This window comes from Cebus imitator, unplaced genomic scaffold, assembly GCF_001604975.1.
Source record: "Cebus imitator isolate Cc_AM_T3 unplaced genomic scaffold, Cebus_imitator-1.0 Scaffold427, whole genome shotgun sequence".
In the NCBI taxonomy this organism is placed as follows: Eukaryota; Metazoa; Chordata; class Mammalia; order Primates; family Cebidae; genus Cebus; species Cebus imitator.
The window spans coordinates 816,868-842,289 of NW_016107742.1; the positions used below are offsets into that span (position 1 = coordinate 816,868).

General features: G+C 51.7%; 1 long non-coding RNA gene and 1 other non-coding gene across 7 annotated transcripts in view; one reads left to right on the forward strand and one right to left on the reverse strand.

The window, feature by feature from the left end:
* Positions 1-938: 938 nt before the first annotated feature.
* The window catches only part of LOC108290195, a 26,225-nt gene continuing 1,741 nt past the window's right edge, over positions 939-25,422 (reverse strand). For 3 of the 6 annotated variants that reach the window (XR_005197092.1, XR_005197091.1, XR_001819477.2), the window contains 6 exons: positions 23,395-23,468; positions 10,808-10,914; positions 4,460-4,590; positions 3,698-3,814; positions 2,126-2,479; positions 939-1,279 (listed from right to left, as the gene is read on the reverse strand). This is a non-coding gene — a long non-coding RNA (uncharacterized LOC108290195). The remainder of the gene's footprint in view (positions 1,280-2,125; positions 2,480-3,697; positions 3,815-4,459; positions 4,591-10,807; positions 10,915-23,394; positions 23,469-25,422) is intronic. The other 3 variants (XR_005197093.1, XR_005197094.1, XR_005197095.1) reach the window with 3 other exon arrangements.
* Positions 11,526-11,632, forward strand: LOC119468420. Its single transcript, XR_005197100.1, has one exon. It is a non-coding gene; the product is annotated as a U6 spliceosomal RNA (small nuclear RNA).

The following is a 25,422-nucleotide window of genomic DNA, read 5'->3' on the forward strand; positions in this document are numbered from 1 at the left end:
GAGAGGAGGTGGGTGGCTGGGGGCAGGGGTAGGAGGATGTAACTTCCCTTTTGTACCATTAGAATTGTGTCATGTGTATTATCTTACGCGTTTTCATTCAGAAAATTTCTAGGATTCAAAGTGTAGTTCTGTGGAGAGATTACGGAAGGGAGGAAGGACTTTCTCGAGGGTGATGGGGAACTTAAATGGTGCCAGTAGTCTGGACTCTGCTAACATCCCCCAGCAAGGCTCTCGAGATGAGGAGAGGCCTATCTTTTGGGGGAGCATGTTGGATACAGATGTGTTATGGAGAAAATGGGATCAGGAGCACAGTCCTAGTTTTTTGCTATGGCTTTCCTGCCCTCTCAAGTTCCCCTTCAGGCCTTGCTATTGTTGGGAAGTCCTACCTGCTGTCTAATCTGAATCCTCTTAATAGTCATATTCATTCTCTTATGTTTCCACTGAGGGTAGACAAAGAAGCAGCAGGAACGGAGGACTCTTTGGGGCAGGGGTGCTCCATCTATGTGGTCTGTTCAAACCCAGGGGGACATTTCTGAGAGTCTTTTAGTGGAGGAGACAGAAGGCCACTCAGTGACCTCCTACACAGGCACTCTGGGGGAGTGTGACCACCCTCTCCCATTCTTTTGGTCCCTCGCATGGCATCTAGGTACTTCCTTGGCTGGAAGCATTAGCGCATGACTTAGACTTGGGACCGACCAGATTATGGATGGTGTTCTCAGGAACTTGGGGTGGCTGAGGGTGGTGGAAGGGGCCAGGATGTTCACCCGTGGCTCCACCCCCTACCAGGTAGGAGTTCTGGTATTAGAGGCTCCCCTGCTTCTGTTGCAAGGTTGGCTTCTGTATCACGGATCTCTGTCGAAGGAAGTCCCAGTATCGCCCCCTCTCTTTCAGCCCTTCCCCTTCCAACCCTGTACAGGTATATCCACCACCACTATTAATGTAATTCAATATTCAAGAGTCTTTATTGAAGACTTGAGATGGGACTTCCATCTTAGAGAATGTGGGAATCCTAGCTCAAATGATACAGGATAAACTGGGATGAGCCAAGATGGACAGGTTGAGAATATGAGAGTCATGGATCAAAGTCCTATCCCAGACGGCTCCAGGTACAATGGGCTGCCTGGGCTGGAAGCTGGGTCCTTCCCACTTTGATTCTGCTCAAAGCTTCTTGAAGGAGCTGGCTCGACTTTGACTTGCTAGAGCCTAGCCTCATCTTTTGGACAATTGGGACGGCTTCTCAGAGGGAATCCAAGTGGGTGAAGTAAGTTTTCTTTTTGGTCTGAAAAGAAAAATTATCAAGTGTAAAGAAAAAGACTGTTTTTTTTGAGTTGGAGTCTCATTCTGTCGCCTAGGCTGGAGTGGATCTCAGCTCACTGTAACCTCTGCCTCCCAGGTTCAAGCAATTCTCGTACCTCAGCCTCTGACTAGCTGGGATTACAGGCATGCGCCACCATGCCCGGCTAAATTTTGTATTTTTAGTAGAGATGGGGTTTTGCCATGTTGGCCAGGCTGCTCTCGAACTCCTGACCTCCCAAAGTGTTGGGATTACAGGTGTGAGCCACCGCGTGCAGCGGAAAAATACTCTTTGGATGGAGACTTTAGGAGGAGGCAGAGATCAAACTTCCAGCAGTCTTGGAAGAAGCTTGCTTCCATCAGGCAAGGTGAGGAGCTAGGGACGGAGTCATCACAAAGGGATCCACCATGACAGTGGCTTGAGTCTAAGCACCTCTTCTAGGTGCTCTATCCAAGGCAATGGGGGGTGGGGGGAATACCTAGGGCAGAAACTCAGACCCCAAGCACAGGAGAGATTAGGCAGGGAGCCCAGCGGCTTGCTTCAGGAAGTCAGGGAGCAGGCTGCACGTGGGCTAAGGACCAGTCCGGAAGAATTTCGGTCACTTCCACAGCTCCCATGGCCTCTTCCCCAATCCTGTCTTCAACCTTCAAGATGTTTATCATCCCTTAGACTTGACCCCTACATCCAAGAACATGCCAAGAATTCCACCTGCCTATCGGGTCCTCTCTTCTCTCAGTCCCTCCATTGGTGTTTCAGAAGTCAGCACAGGGGAGGAAGGGGACATATGCTTTGGGGTCTATGAAGCCCCACTTGAAGCCCAGCCCAACTTACCAGACCTGTGACTCTGGGAGAGTCTTAGCCTTCCTGAGGCTTCCATTCCTCCTTCATGAAGTGGGGACAGTATCACCCGGTTTTCAGGGCCGTTGGGAAGATTGGCTGAGACAATGGCTATGAAAGGGCTTACACAACCAAATAGGTGCAAATCAGGGTCAGCTCCTTCCTTCCCGGGGTGGGGAAGCTATGTCCAGGAAAGGCAGATAAACCCCGTAGGGGCTGTACAGGAATCAGGTGTCAGGCACAGCTTGTGGGAACAGCCTTCCTTTCCTGTCCCATCCAGGGTTGGGAGCCAGCAGCTTTGGAAACCCCAAAGTTCACCTCCCTCGGCTTCTCCAAGCGTCTAAGGATCTGAGAAGAGAATTTCAGACAGAGGAGGTGATCTCAGCCACGGCCCTGCATGGCCCAGCCCCACTTAGACCAGTGTCTCCCTCCTTCTTCCTAGACTCTCCTCAGCCCCTCCCAGCTCACTGCCCTCCTCCCTGCCCCAGCTCCTCCTCCCCCTATCTTTGCCAGATCTCCAACCTGGACCTTGACAGTATGGAAGAGTGGGGATGAGAGGCCTGCCTTGTCCATCCTATCAGGAGCCCCTCAGATGTAAGGACTTTGTCTTCCCCAAACCTGGGCTCTGCCAGGCTTGTTGCCCTGACTCCCTCTGGCCCCCTTCCTGGCCCAGGCTGGCTCCCAGGTCTCGAGGTAGGCCAGCTGTTCCTCAGCCCCTCTAAGTCTGCCAGGGTCTCTCCTCCCACACTCTCTTGCCCATTCCTTGCTCTAGATCCTCAGCCCACCTGGGAGCCCTGCTATCCCTTGAGTGGCTAGATTTGGGGGAACGATAGAAGAGACTGGTGTCTGTCAGCGCTTGGGAAGGGGTGGTGTATGCAGCTCCATGCGGGGCCCTCCCCTGGTGGGGGAGGAGGGGTACAGATGGCACAGGCTCCCGCCTGTTACACCCTCCAGCCCCAGACAGAACCAGGCTCTCCTAGCAAGGATACAGTAGCAGAGGGCTAGGAAGAAAGTGGGGTGGGGCAACAATGACATCATAAATTATCCCCGGCCCCTCCCTCCCAGCCCATCCTTCCTCAGTTGGGAAGGGCCTCCTTTTTCCCTCCACCTGCTCCTCATTCAGGATTCCCTCAGCAAAGCTGGCCTCTGCTTAGTGCCTCTTACAGATGCCCCTCGAGGTCAAGGTGACCATTCTCTGCCTTCAGCTCCAGAAAGAAGGGACTCTCGCTCTCCCAGGATCTCTCTGAAACCCTGTTGGAACGTTCCCCTCAAGGCAGGAGCTGGGAGACTGGCTTCCAAAGGCGGTACCCAGAGGACCTGGGAGGCTATCCCTATTCTATAGTTTCCAGCTCCTGACTCTTTCTGGGGTGCTGATGGGAGCATGGAGGGGAAATTTCAAAGCATTCCGTGGCATTTACGGCTCTTCTGTAAACAAAAGGTTTGGGTGGGGGCTCCAGAATCTTTAAGGGATGCTCAGACCTCTCACCAAGCGAGCCAGTTCTGTTTCCCTGTTCTAATAGCTAACCTTTATGAAGTAACTGAAGGTAGGTGGTATTTCTTCCTTACCTCTCAACTCAGCCAGGCCAAGCCAAGGGCCGAAGGGCTGGTGCTACAGCCGTGTAGATCTTGGTTAGATATTGAGAAGGACTTCCCAAGACGGGAATACGAAGATCATGGAGTTTCCTGGTTGGAGAGAGGAAAAGTCTATCTTAGTTGCAGGAAACTGGATGGGAACCTCTTGAATTCTATCTCATTAATTCTTTCTTAGCTGCATTAAATAACATGTAGAGAGTGTCTGGCACAGAGCCTGACACATAGTAATCCTCCACTTTGGCTATTTTTAAAAATCATATGTTATTATGAATTTTTATTGGATGGGTATCAGGAGGAAGGGATAAATCCCTGGAGACCCATCTCCCACCCTCTAGGAACCCCACGGGAAAATCCAGTTAGGAGCTAGTGCGCTGAGTACAATATGGCAGCCAATTGTCATGGCAACAGCAGAAGAAGGAGGCTGGTTGGTTGTGGGGGCGGTGCTGGGAAGCCAGCTGGTGCCAGATGGACAAACCCAGCAGAAGGCATCCCCAGCCGGGTGAAGCTGATGCCCCGTGCCCAGGGCTCAACCTCCATATGCCAGCCTCAGCCTGGTCCTTCCCTCCAGGCCTAAAGGCCCCATTGCTGTCTGTGGGGGATGATGCCAAAACCATTCCTCCTCCTGACTCTTGCTTGTATAACAAGGAATGACTGCTTGGAGACAAAAGACTGTCCTGCTCAAGGTCCCCCTGACCCATGGGCTGACGGATCTAAATAGGTCTGAATCACGCTCACTCCTGACGATGCCAAGGAGCCATCATATCGGGGACTTGAGAGGTCCTGAGTGGCAGGATGCGGAGGCACCATTGTGTGCCCTCTGTGGAGATTCCACAGCGGCTTGTGCTGCCCGGAGGACGAGATGAGGGCTGCAGGGAGGCAGCAGGGCAGGTTGGGGCAACATGGCTGAGCTGCACCCTACCTGTCCCCTCCTCCTGGTACGCTGGGCAGCATGTGCACCTGGCCAGCAGATGAAAGCAGCTGCCGTCAGTGGAGTTCACTACCTAACCCTAAACAGCGGGTGCCTCTCGAAATTGCGTCAGCAAGATGCTTACCTCCTTGAGACCACGAAAGCCCCAGCCACAGGGCCCAGCCACATTTCTGAGTCAGGCTTCCGCTACGCACTGCACCCAGTGATCCGCGGCCCTCGCAGCTCGGGAAGTTGTCCTCGATTGCCCCCACCTACCTCCATGGCCCCTAGAACCGTGTCCCTCTGCACTTAGCATTTAACACTAAACATCTGCACACAGCCTTAGTAAACACTCACTCCCATCACCCCATGTCATCTTCAGCATAACCAAGGAAGGCAGTTAGGGTCCAAAGACATGAAGGGACTTGCCTAAGGTCACCCAGCGAATAAGTGGGGGAAGCCAGAATTTGTATCTTGACCAGCCTGTCCAATTCCAGAGTCAAAAACCAAAAATTCCTTCTTTAGCTGTCCTTCAGCGGACAAAGCTCCACTGAGTATCACACCCGGTAGCAAGCTGAGGTGGTGTCTGCCAGCATTCTACTGCATCACACACCCCGAACCCAAAGATTCACTAGAAGGACCAGCGCGGGCCGGGCACGGTGGCCCACACCTGCAGTAATCCCAGCACTTTGGGAGGCCCAGGCAGGCAGATCACTTGAGTTTGGGAATTTGAGACCAGCCTGGCCAACAGGGGAAACCCTGTTTCTACTAAATCTACAAAAATTAGCCGGGCATGGTGGCAGGTGCCTGTAGTCCCAGCTACTCTGGAGGCTGAGGCAGGAGAATCTCTTGAACCTGGGGGCGGAAGCTGTGGTGAGCCGAGATCATACCAGTGCACTGTAGCTTGGGTGACACACCAAGACTCCGTCTTCAAAAAGGGCCAATGTGCCCAACAAGGGCTTGGGGTGGAGGGACTGGTGCGGGGGTGGAGGGAAGGTCTCTACATATTACTGATTAGCAGTAAGTGACACTGAGGCCAGGCCAGGAGAGGAGCCTCTCTGGGGGAAGGTAAGAGTGGGTGTGGAAGCCAGGGTGGCCTGGGACTCCCTTCTAGCTCTGGTGGATCTTGTTTTCCACCCTCCCAACACAGCCCTCCCTGGAGCGAGAGTGGGAGGGAGACCCCATGCTGGGAAGATGCGAGAAGCTCAAGCAGGCTCAGTCCCAAGAGCGTCAGGAGAGAGCATGTATGAGCTGGGAAGGAGACTGCAGAGGCCTGGAAGGATCGGGAGCTACGGCCTGGAAGACATGGGGAGAAGGCAGGGGCAGGTCAGGTCCTGGGTGCGGGGGCCCTGGATCATGAGAAGGAACCCATCCTGGGACGGCTGGACCAGACCATGGACGGCCTCGCCGTGAGACCCCGGCCTGGCTTCAGCTTCTCTCTGCTTCCTGCCCAGACCTGGTTAAAGCCTGAGGCTGCCTCTCAGCCCTCCCCTCTCCAGCCCCATTCTGCCCCACTCCCTGGGAGCTAAGCCCCCTCACCTGACAGGGCCACTTCCATGGCCACTCACAGAGGAGTCTTTGTGCACAAGCCGGGCCTGGGGGATGGGCGGTGGTGAGCACCCCCACTCACATTCCGCCCAGCGGCCAGCAGCAGCCTCTCCATCTTCCCACCTGCCTCTCCAGCCTCTCATCCCCTTTCTCGAGGAAGAATTCCTTCAGGCCTTGATCCTGGCTACCACCTCACCCCCAACTCCCTCCCTCAGGACTCCAGGGCTGAGCCCTTTCTCTGCTGCTTTGCTCCGGCCCCCTCAGCCACACAGCCCTGACTACTGAACCTTTTTTTTTTTTTTTTTATAAGAGAACTCAGAGACTAGCTTCTTGCCCCACAAAGTCAGAGCAGTCTCCCTGTCCCCACCCCCAGCGGCCCCTCGCCTGCCCAGACCTCAGGGTGTCCATTGTGCTGGGGGACGCCAACCTCTGCTTCTCCACATCTCTCCCCAGAGAGCTCCCACAAGCCTGCTGTCTCCGCATGTTGGGTGCGGGGGGAAAGGAGGGCCTCTGAAGGGGGGTGGTAGAAAGATCTCTTCCTCAGGTGGCTTCCAGGTCTTTCAGACGTCCTTCATTTGTTTGGAACTAGCTGAGAGCCAGTTAAATGTCTGGCTGGGCTCAGTGGGCAGCCAGATGCAGGAGTCCCGTTCCCTCCCAGGAGAGGTTATGTGTTGGTCTCCAGCCACGCCCTCCTGCGGCTGTCAGCTAACTGCCGCGGCCTCCCTGGTATAGCACATAAGGCGCTTTACAGGGGACCTCCTGCCTCTGTTTCCCTTTTCCTCCCAGCACAGACTCCCTGCGATGGTCACGCTAGTCCCCAGACACCCCCTGCTCTTCCTTACCTCCCTGCCTTCTCGAATGCTGCGGACTGTCCACCACCCACCTCCCAGACTCTGTAGACTGCCAAACACCTGCTTATCTTGTATTGCTTATATCTTCGCATCCTCCAGGAAGCCTTCCTGAGCTCCCTTCCCCATGCTCCCACATCACTTTGTGCAGGCCTTCAGGATAATGCTTTCCATACCGTCTTCTAATCAGTCGTGCGTCTGCCTCGCCCAGTAGACTGCCAGCTCCTCAAAGCAGCGTTGTAGTTGACGCTCCCCTTGAGCATAGCTCCTGGCACACAGGAGGCCCTCAGTGCCTGCCGAATGAATGGGCTGACATGGAGGCAGGGGTACCGGAGGGAAGGGTATGGATGAGAGAGGTGCTACACAGGAAGAAGTGATGGATTTTGATGTAACTGATTTGACTGTGGGGACAAGCCCAGGAAAATGTTCAGGAGTTGAACCTGAGGGCCTAGGAGTTTAACGAGGCTGCCGACAGAGGTAAGGCAGCAGAAGCACAATGCGGAGGGAGCATCTGAACCGCCCTCCTGGGTTTTGGTGGGAGGCTGTATTTCGCAGCCACTACAGAAGCTACAAACACGGGTACTTTCTGGGCCCTCCTTGCAGCTAGAGCCTAGGTCTGTGATCCAGGCTTGACCAAGCGGAAGTACCGTCCCAGTTCCTGATCTGGGGACAAATGGCAGGACCACAGGTGGTAGCTGGCAGTTAGGGGTGCAAATCTGGAGTTTAGGAGAGGTCAAGACTAAAGAAACGAGGGAGAGAGGCTGGGTGCAGTGGCTCATGCCTGTAATCCTGGCATTTTCGGAGGCCGAGGTGGGTGGATCACCTGAGCCTCCCAAAATGGGAGAACGGGTGAAACCCTGTCTCTACTAAAAATACAAAAACTAGCTGGGTGTGGCTGCATGCCTGCAATCCCAGCTACTCAGGAGGCTGAGGCAGGAGAATCGCTTGAACCTGGGAAGCGGAGGTTGCAGTGAGCTGAGATTGAGCCATTGCTGTATCTCACTCCAGCCTGGGTAAAAGAGGAAGAAAAAAACGTTTCAAAAAAAAAAAAAAAAAAAAGAAAAGAAAAGAAAGGAGGGAGAGAGAATTTCTAACTTCAGGTGATGGTTGAACTGATAAATGTGAAGTGAGAAGGAAGAGGAAAAAAGCACCACCAGCAAAATCTGGGCCCCACCTCTAGTTAAAGGAACTGGCACATCCAGAGGACAGACTGAATGGAACCAAGAACAGACAATCATGGATAGAACAGAAGAACCAAAGGCCAAAGAAGACTGAGAAAACAGCGTAACATCTTCCACAGAGGTCAAGGAGGACTGGCCTTGGGAAGGGCCAGTGATCTTTGTTGAGGAGGCTGTGAGTGGCCTCTGAGAGGGTGCAGGTTTCCCAGAGGAAACCAGAGTGCTGCGCTGAGGAGAAGGTGGAGCATCACCTCAAGTAGCAGTCACCTTTCACCGCCCCAGAGAGGCCCCCAAGCTGGTAGGTGATACTGCCTGCCTACATCTTACCCTCTCCCTCCTCCTGCTGATACTCCCCATTCTGATTCCTCCAGTACTTTTCACATTACCCACAGTCCTCTAAGTCCTCTGGGAACTAAGCCCAGTGCTGAGGCCTCTCTACCACCCCTGCTCCTGTGCTCGACCTTACAGCTTTTCCGCGGGCCGCCATTGGTCTCTCCCTCCCTCCTTCTCTCCCCATCCTCTCTTCCTAATTCCATTAGCAGGAAAATTCAACAATATTTCTCATCAGCCAGGAAGTCCTTCCTATGGCCTCAGGCTTTTCCATGTCCACCACCCAGGGCCGGCTCTCGGCGCACACCTGTCGGGGCAGCCATCTTACAGGCGCCAGTTACCTAAGATGGCGGCCTCCCTCACCCTCCGCTTCCGTTCCCACAGCCCTGCCTCCTACCCCTGCCTCTTTCTTTCTGAAGCCTGAGCCCAACAAGGTGGGGGGCCAGGCTGGGGAGCCAAGGCCGGAGGAAACAAGACAAAAAAGGACAGAAAAGCCGGCCCCTTGGCATCTCTCTTTGGCATCTGAGTCCAGCTCAGGGAGGGAGGGCAGAAAGGAAGAAAGAAAGTAGTGTAAGTTTTTATTTCTGTCCTCTTCCTGCCACCTCCCCCTGGTCCCTCCCCCCACACTTTGATGAAAACAAAATATCTCCCCTTTTCTCTCTTCTCCAGCCCCCCTCCCCTTTTTTTCCTGGCTTCTACCATGAGCCTCCTGGAATGCAAATGAACTGTATTATGCAAATATATGCAAATCAGGCTTAACGAGCGGAAGGAGGGGGCAGAATGCCTAATGAGTAATGGCGGAGGGTGCAGATGGAGGGTGGCAGGAATGGCCCCCTCCTCTTCTCTGTTCCCACAGCCTGGAGGTTTGCTGGAGGTAGCTGGGTGTCCCTCATGTCTGGGAAAGAGTAGAAGGTCAAGGCCCCTTTGCTTCAGCCCAGAAGGCCTGGGATGTCCTTGGCTGTGGTAGTTGAGGGGCAGGAGAGCTTGGGAAGAGAGGGGGTTAAGTATAAGGGGCCGGTGCTCACTTGCATAACCTTGCCCAGAGACACTGCATGCACCAGCCTCCTTGCCTATGTGGCCTGCTGATAGCAGAACCCTCAGCTCCCAGTGCTGAAAAGAGGGTGATGCTTATGCATGCCATGGCTTGTGCATCAGAAAGGAGGATTCTCAAGGGAAGATTCCCAGCCAGACCAGGTTCTTCCTGGGGGTGGTGGTGAAAGCTGTCTCTCTTTGTACTTTGGGGGTTAGGGGGGCGGTTGCCATGGCAACAAAGCATGGAACACCCACCTCCCCAACATCCAGCCCCAGAGGACCTAGGAGTTTGGGGGGTATAATTGATTGACACCCCCTGATGCCCCCACCACCTGGCACTGCCAGCCGGAGATGGCAGCATCAAATCCTAGAGAAAATGGCCCCTTTGTTTCTAGGCTCACGGTGTTGGGGGAGCAGGCCTGGGCACACAGAAGGGCCTTTCCCAGGCCCCGTTCCAGTTTGCATGACTCCCGCTGGCCTCTGGAGACTCCTTGTGGCCATCTACTGGCTTCTGTGCCCTGGCAGATGGTTGCCCCCTTGCCTTTTCTCCCATGGGCTTGCCAGCTACTGCTAGGTATGCCTTCCCTGTCCCTGAGGCCTTCCCTCCAAACCACCTCAGACAGAGGTAGCAGCCTGTTCCACCTTTTCCTGGCTTTTTTGAACACCTCGAAAGCCCAGTCATGCATCTTGTCCTCTTTTGTATGGAGGCAACCTGCAAACTCCCCCAACTAGCACCAGGCCCGGTCCACCCAACCCAGGCAGAGAGGCTCCTAAAGGAGGTAAGAGACAGATAGAAAGGGCCAGGCTGAAATTCAGGAGCCTGGATCTTGGCATTTCCGATAACCAGCTGGGCAACCTGATCACACCCCTTCTACTCCCGTGGGATCTGTAAAATGAGGAATATAGGGCTGATGATACCTAAAGCTCATTTCAGCTCTACGTGATCTATACCCTCCATATCTTACATGACTGAAGTTAAATCATTATTGAACTATAACCTTCATTCTTTCTACTACTGGATCAGCCCTTCTCATTCAGACTCCCCAACATGAAGACAAACCCAGTTGCACCGAGACAGGAATGCCAATTTCCCTCAGCTTTTCCTCTCCCTGAGACTCCACAGCTGACTGCAAACAACCCCCACAGATTCAAAAATGTAGAGGCTTTGATAGCTGACTGTGCAGACAGGAGGGTCCCTCCTAACAATCTCGAAGTGGGTCAGCACAGCCATCTCACTCACCGCCCGGGAGCTGTCCGTGGTGCTGGATGTGGCTCTGTCATCCACACAGCGGAAGGAGGGCGGTAGGGTGGTGGAGGGTGGAGCACCCACCCGCCCTGGGTGAGAAGCTAAAGGGAAGAGAAGCAGCAGAAACATTTGGAAACAGTAAGAAAAGGCAAATATGATGCCTGAAGAAAGTTTCTCCTCTGTGAAGACCTCCAAATCGCCAATATTACTTTGAGGAAGGAAAAGCACAAAAGTCATTGATAAGTGCCCCAGATTAGCTCAGTCTTCCTCTAGATACCATTTGGAAATCCACTGGGAGATGGAATCATAGTCCCTCCCCTTGGGGAAGAGCTCAGATTGAGGTGAGATAAAGTACAGACCTTTAAATTCCATTCTAAACTCTAAGGCTCCTACAAGGAATTTAGTAATAATAATTAAAAAGATATACAACCTGCCTGATAGTATTATAGATATCAGGAGTTTGGGAGGAAAGGCAGGCAAAGAAGGGGTGTGTTTGTGTGTGCACATGTACACATACACAGGCATGTGGGTACATGGATGCATGTGTGTGTATGTGATTCCCAGGTGGAGAGGTGAACGTGTATCAGTGGTTCATAACCCCAGGTGCACATTAAATAATAATGATGCCTAGGCATCATTTCCACATACTCTGATTTCATTGGTCTGGAGCTGGGCCCAAACATCAACATTTTTTTAAAAAGTTCCCCAGGTGGTGCTCACTTCGGCAGCACATATACTAAAATTGGAATGATACAGAGAACATTAGCATGGCCCCTGTGCAAGGATGACGTGCAAATTCATGAAGCATTCCATATTTATTTAAAAAATTTTTTAAAAAGAAAGATAAATAAATAAAAATAAAAGTTCCCCAGGTGATTCAGTGCATAACCGAGCTGAGAATCACTGACCTAGAAGAAAGTGGGTCAGAAAAGGTGCAAGGGCGAAGCCTCATTAGCTGGAGGAAGAGGCAGAGCAAAGATTCCTAAAGAAGAAGGGAATGAATAGGGAGGAGAAAGACAAGCATGTAACTCCTCTCTCCTGGGAGCTCCTGGATGGCCCCAAGGCCTGGCCTGGAGATGAGACTGGCTCAGGTGTTGCCTTGTCTCCTCTGTGCTGTAAAAGCTCAAACCACCCCAAGGCAATGAGATGAACTGTCTCCCCACTGCAGTCCCTTGCGCAGGGAATGGGTGCAATGACCCTAAGGGGGTGCTGCTGCTCCCCTTTACCCAGAGGGTCCCCAGGGAGGCGGCTGTGGAAGGTAAACAGCAACAATGGTCCCTTTCAGTGTCCAGACTCCAACCCTTCAGTCCAATTAGCAGACACAGCAAACAGCAATTCAGCAGCCTTCAGCCGCTGTCATAACAAACTCAGAGCTGCCTTAATGGGGGGATTAGGGCAGGAGGAGGAGGGGGTGTCACTTAGGCCCTGGGAGAGCCTGAGTGGCAAGGAGGGGGTTCCCCCTTATCCCTTATCTCTCCTATCTAAATATGCACCCACCCACCCTTCCTTCCATAACTCTGCTCCTCTTTCTCCTCAAAGCCCCAAGAATGTTTTTATAGTTTTGTCTGCCCCTTCCCTCCAGTGATTTTAAAGTGTTAACCTAAACTCATGATCTCCTAGGGAAGTTGGCACACCCTGTCTCTGGATGAGGCACTGTTATATCCCCCCCACCCCAGATCTCTGAGGTCTCAATAACAAAGGAAGGGAGGTGAGAAGGTCAATCCGTTCCCAGAACATTCAAGTGAAGGTAGGTGAAAAAATAAATAACCAGACCCCAATTTTCAAACCTTGAATGTGCAGACTTAAAAAAGGACTTTCAGACATAGGGGCCCATGCATCTCAGGTGGGTTGCCAACCTTAGGAGTCGCATTGGGGACTGGGGAGATGCTGGTTTGTGAGGCAAAGGGAGAGAAGACATCCTTTCTTAAAGTCACTCAATTATGGAGACAAGTCTGCATTCTGACAGGCAGGTCTCTATAGGATTTGTTAATTACAGCCACTACCTCACTTGTCCTTTTATTTAATAAACTGTGTTTTTAGTTACTTAGAATCCAGGAGATTAATGGCATAAGCTTGAAATTATCATTTACACATGCTGTATTTATCTATGTAAGTCAGTTTACCAATCCTAAGTGCTCTTACCAATAAGTCTTAATACCGTTAAGGAGAAAGAAAACAATAGCAATTCTGCCACGTGGACTCCAGCCTCTTCCCTTTATCAGGCTTCCCAAGGACTGTGCCCCCTCTCCCAAGGCTTCAGACACTCCCTACCTAGGTCCCCAGGAGTCCTTCCTTGAGTCCCAAAGCTGGAAAAGGAGGAAATTCCTCAAGTTAAATATGGTGAGATCATCAGCCCGGAACACGCCAGAGAGGTGCCCTTTTTACATTCTGAAACCAATCGCATGCTCTCAGTCTTTCCAAACTACAGCCTTTAACCTTTCTGCAATCTAAGAATTACCCTTTACCCATGAGTGTCATAACATAGTATATGATCTTTTATATAGAATTCTTCATTTTCCGCACACAGTAACCCTAAGGGTTTCTTATCTTCATTATACACATATCTGAAATGAGGCTGGGAGATTTGTGTCACTCATAAATGGAGACACCCAAACCTTGGACCTTGGTTTGGTCAGATTTGCTCTTTCTGTTTCTGTCTCTCCCATGGCTTCCTGACTAGGATGTTTCCTATGACTGTAAGTACTTATCAACAAAACCCTTTCCATGCCTGGAATTGGGTGGGAGGAGAATTTGTCCCAGAGTGAGGGTGTGGCTGGTAATGCAAAACTGGGGTCAAATATTTGGGAGAAAATTGCCTTTGGCCTCCTGGACCTAGAATTCAATAGAAGGGTATTAAAATCGGGGGCTGAGGAGAGAAATGAGTAAAGAAACCAGCTTAGAATTTGGTTTCCCGTAAAAATAGTAGATGTAACAATATCTGAAGCATAGAACTGAAAATTCTTAGACACAGGCAGAGGTGTGATTATACAAGAGAGGAAATTTCCTAACTGGTAACTGGGGAGGCCTTCCTGATCCCCTTTTAACATAGCCTCCCTGCACCCCAATCCCACAGTTCTCCTGTGGGGTTCAATTGGAGGAGATTCGATCTGGCACAGAGGGGGTGGGGAGAACTCAGCAGTGTCACTGTGATGTCTGCATTTGGTAACCTCCTTCCATATCCAGGAGTGTCTGTTCCTAGAGTGGATTTATATCTATACATAGCCAGGTGTCCCTGATGTCACGACCGAGCTTCCCACCCACCATGGAGGGACACATATCCAACCTCACACCAGGTCACACACCACTCAGTTTCTCACCCTCATAAGCAGACACACACAGCTCACAAACACAGTCACCCGTCACTCTCCTGACAACCCCACCCACACACCCACATGCACACACCATATGCTCACATAAGCCAGACGCAAACCCTCACCCCCACATCCCTCCTGGGCTCTATTCCCCCTTTCCACTGAGGTGCTGGTTTTGTAGGGTGTCAATTCTCAGCCCCCCCAGTTCCCTCTGTTCTCCTTTGGGTATCCTGAGGTAAGTCAAATGCGCTAATCAGAGACAACAATAATAATGTAAACCCATTGTGGTTACTGATACAGCTTCTAAGTCTCATGTGAATGAGCCTCAGTGGATCCCAAATACACATTTCCAGCAAGATACGCGAAAGGTTTTTGTTTTGTTTTGTTTCGTTTTTTTAAAAAAGGAATCCCGGGCCGGGCGCGGTGGCTCAAGCCTGTAATCCCAGCACTTTGGGAGGCCGAGGCGGGTGGATCACGAGGTCAAGAGATCGAGACCATCCTGGTCAACATGGTGAAAAATAAAAATTATTCACTACTAAAATTATTACGTCTCTACTAAAAATAGAAAAAATTAGCTGGGCATGGTGACGCATGCCTGTAATCCCAGCTACTCGGGAGGCTGAGGCAGGAGAATTGCCTGAACCCAGGAGGTGGAGGTTGCAGTGAGCCGAGATCACGCCATTGCACTCCAGCCTGGGTAACAAGAGCGAAACTCCGTCCCCCCCCAAAAAAAAAAAAACCAAAAATTAAAAAAGGAATCCTATCTTTCTTGGTGCTGCTTCTCTCACCCCAGCCCCCAGCCCTGGCTCACAGGCAGGGCTTTTCTCTTGGTGTGCCTTCCCTTCACTGTGCCCCATGCACTCCCTTCTCAGCTCAACCTCATCTTATCCTTCCTGCTTCACTCTCTCTCCAGTTGTTCCCACAAGCAAGTTCAGTAGAAAAAGCACTGAGTTGGGTTAGGCCTGGCGGTAGCTTATGCCTATAATCCCAGCACTTTGGGAAGCCGAGGCGGGCGGATCACAAGGTCAAGATTGAGATCATCCTGGCCAACATGGCGAAACCCTGTCTTTACTAAAAAAAATACAAAAATTAGCTGGGTGTGGTGGCACACGCTTGTAGTCCCAGCTACTCGGGAGGCTGAGGCAGGAGAATCACTTGAACCCAGGAGATGATTGCAGTGAGCTGAGAGGGTCACTGCAGTGCAGCCTGGCAACAGAGCGAGACTCTGTCTCAAAAAAGAAAAAAGAGAAAGCACTGGGTTGGAAACCACTGAGTGACATTAGCAACTCATTTGAGTCTATGGTTCCTCATCTGTAAAATGGCGTTAATAACAACTATCTCACAGTGTTGAAAGAGCAAAGAAAGGGATGTAGGCCCAGTGCCCAGGAAGTAGTGTTAGGAATTATTAGTCCTCCCCTAAAACCTGCTCTCTTTCTCCCTAATCCAGTCTCCACCTGCCCCTCCCCCAGAAGACCCAAATTCCAAATGACTGAGAAAGTAAGAGGCTACTAATCTCTCCTTCCTCTGAATCTCTAAAGGAAGAAGACATATGTATTCCAGGCTCCCTGAAGCACAATTTTTTTGAGTTTGGATTCTCCAATATTTCTCCCACATAATATGTAATTGAATCATTATCTTCTAGCTATAAAATCAGGTCCTGGGAGGAAATTTTAAATTTACACAGGAAACGGGAGTCAGTCAAGGTCACTTTGTCCAGTTCTTCCACCTCCTTATTACTCCTTTCTGCCCCATGTCCTGGAAGGCCAGGTGACGGCATATGATGGGGAGCTGTAATAAATGCAGAGGGTGCCACTTCCAGCTTTTTCTGGTAAATGTGGAATAGCATTTACTTCTGTTCCACAAAGTGGCTCTACACTATACTCCTTTCAACTGCGCCTAAACACTGTTTCTCTTAAAATATTTAGGTCAAGCCAGATAAATGGATTCTTTTAGGAAAAGCCCTGATTAATCTCTCTAATTATTTGCTTTCTCTGGGCAGCATAGATACTAAGCTACAAATTCCTTTGTGTTTGAGATCCTCAGAGCTTCTCGAGGCCATGTGTTCTTGGAGATGATTTCCAAGGGTGAAGATGAGGTGGGAAGATTGGGTGTCCTAAAAGGTCCCAACTCAGCCCCTCTGGTGAGAAATGACAAAGCAGCAAGAGAATCTTTTAAAAAGATTGGCCTCAGGTCTTGGGTCGGAAGGAGGAAGGCAGACGGAAATGGAACCGAGGTTGCTCTGCACTTCACTGCCCCAGAGCCCAGACTGGACAAAAGGTTCTTCCACCACCCTATTTACGTTGTTGAGCAGCCCTCCCAGCCCAGCACCTTCAGTTCTGTCTCCACCTATTTTCAAGTCAACACCCTCATCTTCCAACCCAGCTGGATAGCCCTACTTGGCTTCAAGGAGCCGAGTGAAGCAAAGACCAGTGCTCTCAGGTGACTTTCTCCAAACTGCCTCACCCAGCCATAGCTGTGGACAGCCAGTGGGAAACTATTCACCAGCTCCCGCTGGAAGGAGAGGCCTGGGCCAGGAGCCTGAATAACCCTGCAGCTAGATTTCAACGGATTTCTCCCTTGGATCAGCTTCCCAAGCAGTGACCCAGACGGCCAGAAAAGGCCCCATCCTGAGTGGGGACCACCAGAGGGAATCACAAGCAGGCTTCCTTGCTCCCTGCCCCCGACTCTGCTGGGGGAAAAATGCGGCACCTGGCTAAAGTGAAATGGGACTGTGACTCCTACCTGTGCCGACCGGGGGGTGGGGGGCGGGGCTGGGAGGTGAAACATCGCCCGAACCAGTGAGGTCTCCTCTTGCTGGTCAGTCCTCGTGGCTCTAGACCCTCGCTTAAGTCTCCCCCTCCCGCCCGTGAGTCCGGCTTTCCCCGGGCCCCTCTGCGCAGTGTATGGGGTTATTTTTACTTTCGGTTATCTAGCTTTATGAAGACTCCACACCACTCATACAGCTAGATAACCAAAGATAACAACCAACCCCGCCTCCTGGCTGCCGTCGCCGCCTCTTCCACGCAGCCTCCCGGCCGCCGCCGCCGCCGCCGCCGCCAGCACCTCAGCAGCCTCCCGGTCGCCCGCCAGTGGGAGTTGGAGAGAAGGGACACGGGTGGAGTTGGGGGGGAGGGTGAAGAGAGGAATGAAGTCCAAGACAAAACAACAACAAAAACCTCAGACACGGGGACACAGACACGGCAGAGACTGAAAAAGGCATGGAAAGGACGCGATCTCCGGTGGCGTCGAAGTCCAGGAGTTGACCCCGACCCAGACCCAAAAAGCTTCTAGTGCCCCAGTTCTCCAATTCAGGCCAGGAGCAAGAGTTCCGCTGGTGCCCGTGGAGTGGACGCGTGGCTTTTCGTGCCACCCGGGAAGACCGCAGGGACCGAGGCAGAGGCCTCCTCAGCCTCGCCGGGTCTCCACTGCCCTCCTCTGGAAGACCGAGGGCACATCCGACAGCCGGAGCCCTGGCCTTCCGCGGAGCCCGAGCCCGGCGAGGGGTGGAAATGGGGAGCGGCCGGGCCGGCCGGACCACGTCGCCAACTCACTAGGACAGTGGACGCGAAGCGGAGCCCGTGCAGGGGAAATAACTGGATCCAAGCGGTCGACTAAAAGGGGAAACGGGCAGCCAAACCCTAGAGGTAAAAACCCTAGAGATGTCCTAATAGGAAACAGGGAAATCCCTGCGACCCAAAGAGAGAGGGTAGCCTGTGGGGGGCGGGTGGGGACGGCCCAGAGACTCCCAAGCGAGTCCTTGGAGGAGAGAAGGAAAGGACAGAGACCACACCCGGGAAGAGATCCGGGAGAGCATCCGCGAGAGGGGCGGAGGGGAGGAAAGCAGAGGGCGGTCGGGCAGGTGAGCAGAGCCCCGGAGAAACGGCTTTGTGCGAAGAGGACCAGAGATCACCCAGGGTTGTGAAAATGGCCGGGGGTTCGAGGCGAGAGGTGACCTAGGGGTGCGTAGGGGGTGCGATCGGGAACGGGAAATCGCAGCCCCGAAGAGGGTGGGGGCTCGGCCGGCCCCTCGTGGCGGACGCGCCTGCACGCCGGATTCCGAGGCGCTCGCTCACCTCGTGCCCCACGCTTAGCCAGCCCACTTACATCGAGCCCAGGGTGCCCATCCGTGCTCTTCCGCGCGGTCCTCCCGGCCAGTGCCCCTGGCGCGCCAGGGCCCCCAGTCCCAGACGCCGGCGTTCCGCGGGCGCCGGACGGAGGAGCCCGCCCAGCTCTTAGACTCCGCCGAGCCTAGGCGAGCAGGGTGGAGCGAGTCTCACCTCCCCGCTCCCTCCTTTGCCTCTACCGCGGCTCTGGCCCCGGCGCGCTCCGGCTCCGGACTTTTCATTCATCCTTTCACACTCCCTCTCCAGGCCATCCTCTGATTGGCTCTACCGCATCTGACGTCACCGCCTCGTTCCCCGCCGGCCCCGCCCCTCCCCCTTCCCGGGCCGGCTCGGGAGCGCAATTGGGGCGCCCCTCCCCCCCGGAGAATGGGGATGGGGGTACTACTACGTCTCTGTGCTGATTCTCAGCCTCACGCTGCCTCAAACACCCGAGACCCGCCTGCCACCTCCAATCCATTGCCATTTGTGGTTTTGATCTCCAACCTCACTCATTTTGTAGGTTCTACATTTTCCATTTTGGCCCTAGGTATGCTGCACCAACACGAGGGCGCACAGATGGAAAAGAGGTCAGGTGAAAGCCCCTCAGAAAGAACCAGATGACTGCAGACTCTACTCCTACCTGCCTCCTCCCATCAGAATATTCTTTGTGCTTCTCTGGTACCCATGCTTAGCATACTGTGGGCCTAATCTTTTAGAATGGGCAGGAACCCGTCTTGCTGCTTTTCAACTCAAAACAATGAGGGAAAGAGTCTGGAAGTTTGGGATTCCTGTGGGGAGAGCGGGGCTGAGCCTCCTTTTCTGCCTTGCAGAAACTGAAATATCTCTTGAATGTGTTCGCAGAACCAAAGTTACAGGTAAGGGAAGCTAGGGTGAGGATTCCAGCTGGCATCAGTCAGGGCAAGACCCACAGATTTTCACCGAGCGTGGAGGCCCTTGCTAGCGCTTTCGTGCCCTTCTCCAACAAGGTGAGAGTTCCACCTCTGGCCCGCGGTCCTGCTCCAGCTGTCTGGAGAGCTGGGGTTATGGAAGGAGGATCGCCCTCCAGCAAGGTTCTGTCTAGGACTTTCTGGACCTGGCTCCTTATCTGACACAGCGCGACATTCCTGTCTCGGCCTCTCTGCGCTGGGAATCAGGGCCCAATAATGCCTTGTCTCAACCTTGAGAGGTATCTGAACCCCGCTGCCCTGTAGAGCACACAGAATGAGCTGTGGGCCCCTACCTGAGCTCTGCCAGGGAGCAATTCGAATTCCTGGTCCCAAGGCACCCCACCCTTGTACCCAATCTACTCTCCACTGCCTTACTAAAAAAATAAAAATAAAAATAAAATGAAACTATGACTCAGATAGCTGGAGCCTGTCAGCCAGATGAACATGGACCAGCTCCTATAACCAGGGATCCTTGAACACTAGGCCACCAGGGGTGTGCTCCAGGGGATGACCAGTTTTGTCATCAGGCCCCATCAGATTGTTTTATCTGCCTGTCTGCACAGCCCAGGACAAAGCCAAGCCTGAAAGCTGTTCTTGGTTAGATGCAAGCCTATGGCCAGTCAATTTAATTTGGTGCTTCCCCCAAAGATTGGAGAATATCTGAATAATTACTTCAGCTGATGTTGGCAACATGACTACGGAGCGGGGGGCAGTTTGGAATAAGATAAAGCCTGGGAGCCAGATGTTTTCCTGCCAGGATGATAGCATGAGGCTGAAGGAAACAATCTAACTTCCCCAGGCATTCGCACTGCTGGGCTTGGCATAGCTTCTTCCTTCTGTCAGTTGCCATGGGTTTTCAAGGCCCTTACCTAAGTGAAAGGCTTTCTAGATGCTTCCACAGTGTCAAATTTTCACCCTTCCAGAACAGGGAACACACTAGCCAATGATGAGAAGGGAAGGAAAGAGACAGAGATGGTGTCTACTCCCTATTTGGTTTCCTCCTGCCCCTCCCAGGTGCTCCTACAGTTTAGAATGAAGCACTGAAGCACTCGGGAGCAGAGCCTTGGGGTCTGCTGTCTCTGCAGCAGAGTTGCAACAAACAAAAAACCAAAACCAACCAAACAAAAAAAGAATCCCTCTCAAACAGTCTCACAGATAGACCTACCTCCTGGTGTGCTGCTAAAGGCATTCCCTAAATGTTTACCCCATCCAGCCAGGAAAAGCTATAGCTTTCCAGCCATTCCCCTCCATGGCTACAAATCCCCTCAAAGATTTCTCTTGAAACCGTGTCATACCCATTTCTAAGATGCTTAATGCCCTCCAGACATTCCAGCAATTCTAGCTAGGGCCTATGCCTCTCCAAACAAACTACCAACTCCCCCTACAGATAACTCCACATTTGCCCTTCCACAAGATCCCTTAAAAGCACCTTAAGCAAACCTTCCTCCCAATCCACCCTCCCCTCACCAGCACCTGGGAGGCTGGGGCCAGAAGGGAAGAGTGGGCTGTTCTGCTAGCTAAAACTCTCCCTTTTCTCCTCTGTTACCAATTTCCAACCCAGTTCCCTGTCCTCTGTGGGGCCCAAGCTTATCACCACGATCCCTTATCCTGGCCCGGGCTGACCAAACAGTAGGCAAGAGGCAACTGGAACAACATGAACCTTCCTTCTCTTTCAGCCACTGCTGTATTTTTATTGGAGGCAGAGAACAGAAAGGTTTTTTTGCCCATCAGAGGCTCCCCCACCCCACCTCTGTTGGCCAAATTCAGACTCAGCTGGACATCCTCAAAAACCAAGGTCAAGAGAGAAATGGTTACATTTAGATGCCTTCTGAAAATATATCTAAATTTCTCCAAGTAGCTTTTTAAACAGCAAGATCCCTCTGCTTCTTAGTGAGGCTTTGGGTTCTACACAGATAGTTCAGCCCAAACAGAGTGTCCAAATGCAGGGAGGAGAGACTCCCAACAAAGGAAAACAGAGATTAGTCTAAATTGTCCTGGGGCTACCCACATAAATCCCCACTTCTGTCAAGGTTGCTGATGAAGTAAGTTTTTGTTTGGTTTTGTCTGGGTGTGCTCGGCAACCCCGTCTTCTCCCACTCCTGCTCAAGGATAAAGGTGAGGAGGGCATCTGTCTTTATTCCAATGGAGAAAGAGCTATCAGCCATGAAAGAAGCAGAAAACTCCCACCATCATGTTAACTGGGATTGCTTTGAATACCATTGTTCCAGTTTCAAAACAGAAACTACTTGGAGGGTGGCAAATGAGACAGTCTCTCCAGAGCAGGGGGCAATGTCACACATATTCTTGTCCATGGTAGCTAACACTTTGCTAAAGCATAGTGGGTGCCCAGTAATTGATCAATTAATAGAGACCTGTGTACCTCGAATGTGCATTTGCCATCAGGCAGACTGAGGGCATTAGGGGTAGGGAGCGAGGGTCTTGGTAAGTTGTGTGTTCTATGGGATCTGTGGGGGAGGGGGAGGGGAGAGTTGTGTCTATTGTGTTGTGTGTTCCTGACTATTTGATAGCTCCTTTGACCAGAGGAGATCCTTCTACTAGATACAGCAGGCCTAGAAAAGTGTAACAGCTGGAGTAAAATGGGTTCCGTGGGTGCCCTTGGGGCTTGGCCCAGCAGCCTCAGTGTCCCTGAGAAGGTCTCAGTTGGAGTAGAGCCCTCTGATTCCGGCACACCGCACAGTCAGCTGGAGCCTTCTACAGGCGATGGACTGCAGACCCCACCCTGAGTCCTTCCAGGGAATTTCTAGGGGCTGTGGGGAAAGCACATCGATTCCCTGGAGCTGATGTGAGTCCGTAAGTGTCTCCATTAGCTTAGGGGCCCCCATTTTTTGCCATTGCCCGTCCCCACCCCCATCCCTTATAGCCCTGATGCCCACCTATTGTCTGTGTGCCTGAAGAGGCCCATGTGGAGAAAAACATGGCCTGAATTATGCTCTCTGGATGCAGCTCTTGGACAGATCTTTATAATTTGGCTCCAAAATACATTTTGGCAGTCAAGCACTTTCTTGAAAGAGTCAGGTAATTAAATAAAAAGCATATAATTTTTCTTTGTTTCAATTACCAGGTTAATTTGCCTTGAAGACACAGATGAAAGCTGCATTGAGGAGAGGGTGGATTCAGATATTTATTTGTCTTATAAGTGCATCATTATGAACAATATCATACATTTTTTTTGCTATAGAAATCTGCGTTGTCTATGGGATAGTGACAAATAAAAGCAAGAAACAGCAGTAAAAAATACTAAGGTGTGTGAAAAATAATGTCTGTTCAGATGGGCAGAAAAGGTTGGAGGTGTGGAAAATAATCTTGAGGATTCTGTTCCTAGGGATGCCATCCTTCTTCCTAGAGAGAGCAGCATTTTCCTCCCACTGAGGGGCTAGCTTGAGAATTCCTTGGGCCTGTGTAAGTACTGCCTTCCTTGCCTGTTCCCAGTTCTGTTCTTGAGCCCACACATTGCTCACTTGCCTGAGAGTGCTGTGGTGTCCGAGAGGTGAGAACAAGGTGGCAGAGATGGTAGAGGGTTGGCTGGTTCATACAGATTGAGCCCTTTCTACAAGACCCTCAACCATCAGCAAATGGCCTGCTTAAAGGGCATAAACATGAATATGCAAGGGTGTTGCGTATCTCTCTCTCTCTCTCTCTCTCTCTCTCACACACACACACACACACACACTCTCTCTCTCTCTCTCTGTCTCTCAAATTTACCAGCTCAGACCAATGCAGTGACAAATCCACAGATACTCCCAGCAGGACCACCTCCCAGTGCTTGCAGCTGTATACTCCCGAGCACATATCACTCACAGTTAAGTTCCTTGGGTCCCCATTCACCATAACCCGCACTGCTCTTCTTTCTCACCTCTGTCACCCAGGTACGAGTATCTCTGTTCCCTTCCCCAATCAACCATCTCTCCCCGGGTCAGTTGGTCACCAACTCTGCCCTCAGGAGCCTATGGGAGAAGGGGAAAGAGTTCCCTGTATCCCCAGTGCCTTTTCTCTCTATTATAGAACTGAAGCAGGGTGGCCTATCATTGACTATGTAGGCCTAACTACAGTTGGAGTAGACCCAAAATCAGGGGCTGAAAGCTGGAAGAGGTGGGGAGTGGCGTAGAGGGGTACAGAGCACAGGAGAAAACATAGGTGAGACAGGGCCAGTTTCCCCCCACCCACTCCACATCAGAAACAATAAATAAGAAAATAAATACCCCAGAAGCCATAGGTGGCCACCTACGATGACACCAGAAACAAATGAGGCGGCTCCTTCTTGGATGCCCAGCTCCTGTCAAGGAGGAGAATGCAAAGGTTAAAGTCCTTTGAGAAGCCCAGCCTTCTTTCCCTGACGACCCCAGCCTTCCTGTCACTCTCTCGGCCACTCTTTTTCTCCTAGCCTTGCATCTTCAGAACCTAGACAGGCTACGTCCCCTCTTAATCGCCAGGCTTGAGGCTGCACAGGGGGAAAGTGAGAAAAGCCTGGACATGCAGGCAGCGCTCCCCGCCTGGGCCTCTCAGCTCCGTCTCGCCTGGGCAACTCTAACCCAGCCTTATCCTCACGATCTCTCATCTCCATCCAAAACCTTTGGGCCCAGGGGTCTGGCCCACTCTAAACAGGCTGTGGAGATCTCAGACTTAAATCTAAGGAAGTCATCTCCTGCCCAAAGGACACTATCTCCTTGCAGATTCCTGCTGCCTGGGGTCTTTGGGAGAGCATGCTTAGGACAGGATGAAGGGGCTAGGGTTAGGGATATATTTTTGACTGTCTGGATCTAACGCACTGTAAACTGTGAAGTGCTGTGCACATTTACAATATTCTCAGTGATGGTATCTCTCTAGCTTTCTCCACTCATCTCTGTCATGACCTGTCTACCTATCACCCATCCATGAATATCTCTCAAGGTCCTGCAGTGATCAATTTTCTCCCTCTCTTTTTCACTCACACAAAAGGTGTGAAGAAGAAGCATTTATTTTTTATTAGTGTTGGGTATGAATCCAGTCTCAGTATGTTATAGTCTTATCTTCCCAGAATTTTGCTTTCAGGTTAAATTACGATTTGGGGGAGTGGCATGTATACTGCAGGCGACCTAGCTCCTAAGGTACTATGATGAGTGTTCTACATGTATATGTTTGTGTGTTTGTGTGTGGGTTGGGGGAAGTTGGTGAATTCTTCCATCTCAAACTCAATTCCACAACTAATTTATTTTTAAGTCAGGAAGATAGCCTAATTTTTTTTTTTTTAATGTCAGGAAGATAGCCTACCTAAATGTAGGAAATGAGAAAAGAGGGGGGCTACAGAGCACGGACAAGCCTTACATCCAAGTCTGATTTCTAGGAGGGGTGCTTTGAATACCACCCCCACTTCTAACACTCACAAATACTCACTTGACTCCCATCCTCCGCTCTGCCAGCCCATCCATTTCATAAAGAGATGCCTCAGTCTGAAATTATCTTCATACCAAAGAAGGGGCTACCCCCACCCCACATCAATTTGGTGACATGCTAGAAAACAGAGGCAAGGACAGTTAGGGGGCCTCTGGCTCCTCCCTCCATCCTAATCAATGAGAGTTCTGGGTCCCTGGGGCAGTTGTCCTCCTCAGCACGGATCTCTGCCCTGCAACCCCCCAACAAAGCATACACAATGCCTAGGGGAACATGGTGATGAAGAACACAGCCCAGCAGGCATGGAACATGTGTGTGCATGTATGATGGCTGGCAGCCTCAGCCTCTCCCAGCAATCTGGCCTCTGGGGTTCCAGGAATAGCTTGCTCCGCTCCAGCCTCCATTACCCCACAATGGCCCCAATCCTGTCTCCCAGAAAGCACAGTGTGGGTGGGGGACTAGAGGCAGCAAACGTGCCTTCTTTCTATATCTCCTGGCCTTCCTTAGGAAGAGAAAACACACAAAACAAAACACACACACACAAACCCTCCATTAGATGGGTGTGAAGAGGGTGTTGGAGTAGGGCTCTCTCCCCTTCTAGACCCTAGGCATTTTCCCCAACATCTCACTTGCCTCTAGGTTCCCCTCAGCCCCTTTGCCACCTACCAGCTCACAGAAAAGGAGGGAAAGGGGAAATTAAATGAATCTAAATCCTATAAAATATTTTTGGATATTTCCCAGTTCTGCTTTCCACCTTTCTTTCTTGGGGGGAAATCTGGCTCCTTTCCCCCCATGTTCCAAGCCCCCCAGACTTGGTCCTCCCCTAAAAGCTGAAGTCACTAGGTCAGACAGGAATAAGA